The sequence below is a fragment of the Plecotus auritus genome (assembly GCF_963455305.1).
Source record: "Plecotus auritus genome assembly, chromosome: 13".
Classification (NCBI taxonomy): domain Eukaryota; kingdom Metazoa; phylum Chordata; class Mammalia; order Chiroptera; family Vespertilionidae; genus Plecotus; species Plecotus auritus.
In genome coordinates, this window is record NC_137779.1 from 25,456,555 (window position 1) to 25,461,781 (window position 5,227).

Here is a 5,227-nt window from a genome sequence, read left to right on the forward strand (position 1 = left end):
CCGGAACCCGGAAGTGCAGGGACCGGCGCGCTGACAATGACATCAGATAGCGGAAACGGCGCGCTGGTTGCCATGGCAGCAAGAAAGCCTGGAGCGGCTGTGGCTCAGAGCGGCAGGGCCGAGATGCTGGAAAGCAGACGCAGATTCTCAGGGTCCCACGTGGCTGGAGCGGGGGCTGATGACCCGGCCAGGTCACCTCCCTGCCGCGCCTGCCTCGGGGCGACGCCCAGCCTGTTTTGAATGGGGTGGACGTCGCCCAGCCTCCTTGGTGGCTCCTCTGCCCGCCTCAAATTCTAAATCGGTAAAACGCGGTTATAGAACTCGTTCATAGGATAGTGGTGAGGAATTGTGAGACATCAAGGGGGGCGGGACCGGCCTTCGTGTGGGGGGAATAATGAAGGGCAAGACCGTATCCTGGCCCTAGCCGGTTTGGTTCAATGGACAGAGCGTCGGCCTGTGGACTGAAGGGTCCCAGGTTCAATTCCGGTCAAGGGCACATGCCCGGGTTGCGGGCTCGGTCTCCAGTAGGGGACGTGCAGGAGGCAGCCAAACATCTTATTATTGATGTTTCTATTGCCCTCTCCCTCTCCCTTCCTCTCTGAAATCAATAAAAATATATTTTAAAAAAGAATGCAGGCTCTGATTCGAGTGCGCATCAAGAATAGGACAAATCGCAATCACATACCACTTGGTAGGATGCCTTGAGAAAATTGCAGCTTCGCTCCTGTGATATTCCTGGCAAAAATACATAATCTGAACCAAATCACGAGTATACATCAGACAAACTCAAATAAAGGGCATTCTACAAAAAAACTTGCTTGTAATCTTCAAAAGTGCCAAGGTCGTGTAAATCACAGACCCAGCAACTGTTCCATACTGAGAAACATGGCAATTAAATGCAATACATGATTCTGAACTGGATCTTTCCACTATAAAAAAATTTATTGGGTGCTGTTCTCAGATTTGTCCACAAGAGGGGGCACTATTGTAACCCATCCCTGCCGGGCTAGAGCCCTTTAGGTCTCTCAATAGGGTTTTCTTTTCAGACTCGCAGAATTCATTTCTAGGGTGCTGTTCTCAGAATGTCCACAAGACGGCACTATTGCAACCCTTCTCTGCAGGGCCAGAGCCCTTTAGGTCTCTCAACTTGATGCCCTAAAACCCCCAAATACTTTCGTATTTCCAACCAAGACATTCTCCAATGTAACTGCAAAACAACCACCAAAATCAGGAAATTAACACTGATACATCACTGCCATGGACACCTGAGACTCTATTTGAATTTTGCCAGTTACCTCAATACATTTTTTTCTTTTTTCTTTTTGAGAACAGCACACTAGTAAGGGGAGGGTTGCAATAGTGCCCTCTTGTGGACATTCTGAGAACAGCACCCTAGTAATGAATTCGAGTCGGAAAAGAAAACGCTATTGAGAGACCTAGAGGGCTCTGACCCTGCAGGGAAGTCACAATAGTGCCCTCTTGTGGACATCCTGAGAATAGCACCAAATAATTTTTTTTTACAGCGGAAGACCCAGTTCAGAATCATGTGTTGCATTTAATCGCCATGTCTCTTTAGTCTCCTTCAGTGTGGAACAGTTCCAGGGTCTCTGACTTACACGATCTAATTTCATGATTGAGAGAAAAAAAACTTCTCCTCTGTGCATTTAGAATTTTTTAAATGGAGTTTCTGGAGTAAATCTTTAAGGATCCCAATCTCCATTTTTCTGCTTCCTAGATTTGGGATTGGGGTCAGGTTGCTTCACCTCTCAGTATCTCAGTTTTCTCACCTGTAAAATGGGGACAATGTCAGCACTGCTCTAAAAGGGTTGTTTCCAGGACACAAAATGGGGGGGGGGTAGCTAATTGAGGCATATAAAGCTCTTAGAGTAATATGTTTTTTGTACATGGTTGTGGTTCTTTTAATTTAAAAGACTCAATTTCATACCTTCACATGGAAGGCCTCTCGGCCTTAAAGGTGGGTAGTTTTTCAGGATTTCTGGGTTCAAGAAGTTTCGATTCAAGGTCCCATATCCACCCTGGCCTCTAGTCACTGCCCAGAGAAACCCTTGCTTTGGGACTCAAGGACACCCAGGCCCGTGTTTAGATTCCCAATGAGGTACTCAGACATGAGCCTTCCCAGGAGGGGTTGCCAAGCAACAAGGCTCCTCTGCAGGAGCCGGGCAGGGCCTTCCGACGCTCATCGGCCGGTCCCTCCCTTTTCACAGACGCGGTGATGGAGGAGCCGTCCCACAGGAAGCAGCCAGGGCTACACAGCGAGTCTAAGCACAGAGCTGCTTCTAGGACCCAGGCGGTCAGACTTCCAGGCCAGTGCTCACTCCGCGAGTGCCTGCATGGGGCCCCACACCATTTCTGTCCACTTGTTGGAGCCAGTACTTCTAGAGTGATCCCTGTCTGCTCGGGGTCACAGAGACAAGCCCCTGCATACGTCATCTCTTCAATTCCCCAACCTTCCCAGGGGGTTTCTGTGTCCACCCGGGCCCCCACACCCGATCCCCCCTTTAACAGCCTGTGCCACGCTGTGCTGGTCCCATTCTGCCTTTGAAAGCTTTGGGATGGGGGGGGGACATCCTTGCTCAGTTACAACTTGAAATAGGTTGATACCATAGAAACAACTCGCAAGTGGCATTTCAAAGCTGATTTATTTAAAGTCTAGCACAAGTGCCTTTTCTAGGACAGTGACATTATACAGTTGCACACGGCTTAGTATTTTGAATCCTGTCACAAAAATATATATCGGGCCGGAACTGAAAATCCAGATCAGCTGGGTTAGCACATTTGCTTTCTTTAAATGTTTCGTACAGATGGTTTCCACTCTTTCAAGAACTTGTGAACACCATCCTTAGATAGCAAGCTGGGACGGGGTGTTCTGCAGGCCCGAGGCAGGATCTGAAAACAAGCACCCTCAAAAGCCCACGGTGAGATGAGGAACCCCAGCCTTCATCATTCATTCATTCATTCACTCACTCATTCATTCATTGAGCCACTCATTACCAAACGTTTATGAGCCCCGTGTATCGTCGATTGTAGTGTTAACAGTTACCTTCAAGCTGAGCAGCTGGGAACACGGTCTCAGTGTCTCTGGGGAGGAATTCAAGTGTGGCCCAGCCGCCTGCTGTGACGTGGGGTCCCCCTTGGGAGCGCACTCCTGAGGTGATCCGGTCGCATGGCTGGCCGGCTGGTGCTGGTTGTGGGCAGGAGGCCCGAGGTCCTTGCCCCATGAACCTCTGTGTCAGGTGCTGAGTGTCCTCACGACGGTGACCGGCCTCCCCGAGAGAGAGTTGAGTTGAGATAACAAGGCCAAAGCCGCACGGCGTTTATGATCTCGCCTTGGGGGTCACACACTGGCGGTTCCCTAATATCCGGCCCCAGGGAGGGTTGTCAGCCCCATTGAGCAAATACAAAAACAGGGTGCCCATGTGAATTTCAGACAAACCACAAACGGGATTTTAGTGTGTGTCCCATGGGGTACTTACTGTTTTATCTGAAACCCAAGTTTAGCCACCCGTCTTGTATTAACCTGGAACCCTGCCTTAGTCGGTGTGGAAGGGACATCACACAAAAGGGTGTGACTACCTGGAGGCGGGGACCTCTGGGGGCCCCCTCGGGAGCTGGCTCCCACCCCCTCCATCCGCCAGGCACGATGTGGGGGTAAGTGGTGAGCAGTGAACAGTGAGGTTCCCAGACTCATTCAGTTTATGGTCTAGTAAGACCAACACGAATCCAGTCACCAGGCAAACAAATGCAAAGCCTTGGCTGTGATGAAGGGCTTCCGAAGGAGCCGCGGGAGCTCGGGACCGTGTGGGTCCTCCCCAGAACGCCGACCTTGGGTTTTGTAGATGGAGCTTGTACACATGACTGTGTGTGTGTGTGTGTGTGTGTGTGTGTGTGTGCGCGAGGGGACAGTGTATGGAAGGCTCTGCCACCGAAAGAAGAAAACAAATCCCTTGCCGAAACTGGTTTGGCTCAGTGGATAGAGCGTCGGCCTGCGGACTGAAGGGTCCCGGGTTCGATTCCGGTCAAGGGCATGTACCTTGGTTGCGGGCACATCCCCAGTAGGGAGTGTGCAGGAGGCAGCTGATTGATGTTTCTCTCTCATCGATGTTTCTAACTCTCTATCTTTCTTCCTTCCTCTCTGTAAAAAATCAATAAAATATATTAAAAAAAAGAAAAAAGAAAACAAATCCCTGAAAATGCACACCAATAAATGGTGAACATAAATGCACACCAATAAATGGTGAAAACGGAGTCAGGCTGTGCGGAGCGGCTCCTGAGAGGCTCCAGCAAAGGCACGCAGGCCGGGGCCCAGCACAGTCCCAGCCGCCTCTGGCCGTGGAGCCGCCCCGCTGGCTCAGCTGCTCCCAGGACTGAGGTTTCACAATCTATGGCGTTAGGCCACTCAGCTCGGGGCGGGTGGGATTTGCAGGGAAAATGGGTGGGGCCGCGAAGGAGGCGCAGGTGTCCGCCTCCGGGTGATGCGGACCCGTCGGACTGCGGTCTCCACTGACAGGGGTTCCCACGGCTCTCCCCCGCGGGCCCCGGCTGATAACCGGGAGGTTTAACTTCCCCGTTTCACAGATGGAGAAGGGAAGCCCGACTCCAAAATCCACGCCGCAGCCCGAGCCACTTCCTCCCACCGCCTCACTCACCATCTTTCCATGCAGGACTGTCCCGAGCCCGGGCGCTCCTCAGCACTGGGGGCCGAGCAGGGAAGGGGTCACCCGGCAGGCGTGGCGAGCTCGCACCCGCACACGCCGGGGGCAGGACGGTCAAGAAGCCCCGCACTATTCCTTCTAACCGGGCGTCTCTGAACACGGGGCTCGGGGCGCTCCAGGCAGATGGCTGTGCTCACAGGTGACGTGACAGGGACCGGGCTCATCCTGAGACGAGGTCGCTGGTTACTCAGGCAGCACCGCGCACAGCGTGGCTGGGACAGGGCGTCCACACTCTGCGGGGGAAGGACACCCCGAAGCTCGGGCCGGTCCCTCCGCCCCGCCCGGTGCCTTTGCTGGTTTTGATGCACCCTTTGGCCGCAGTAAACCATCAACGTGAGACTAATGGGTTTTCTGAGTTCTGTGAGTCCTTCCAGCAAATCACCAAACCGCGGGGCCCTTGGGGACCCCAGACACAGGGCGGGCTGTGCCTGGCGCGGACCATTCTCCAGCCTTCGCTCCCCCCAGGCCTGTCCCTTCGTGAGTAAGGCACCGAC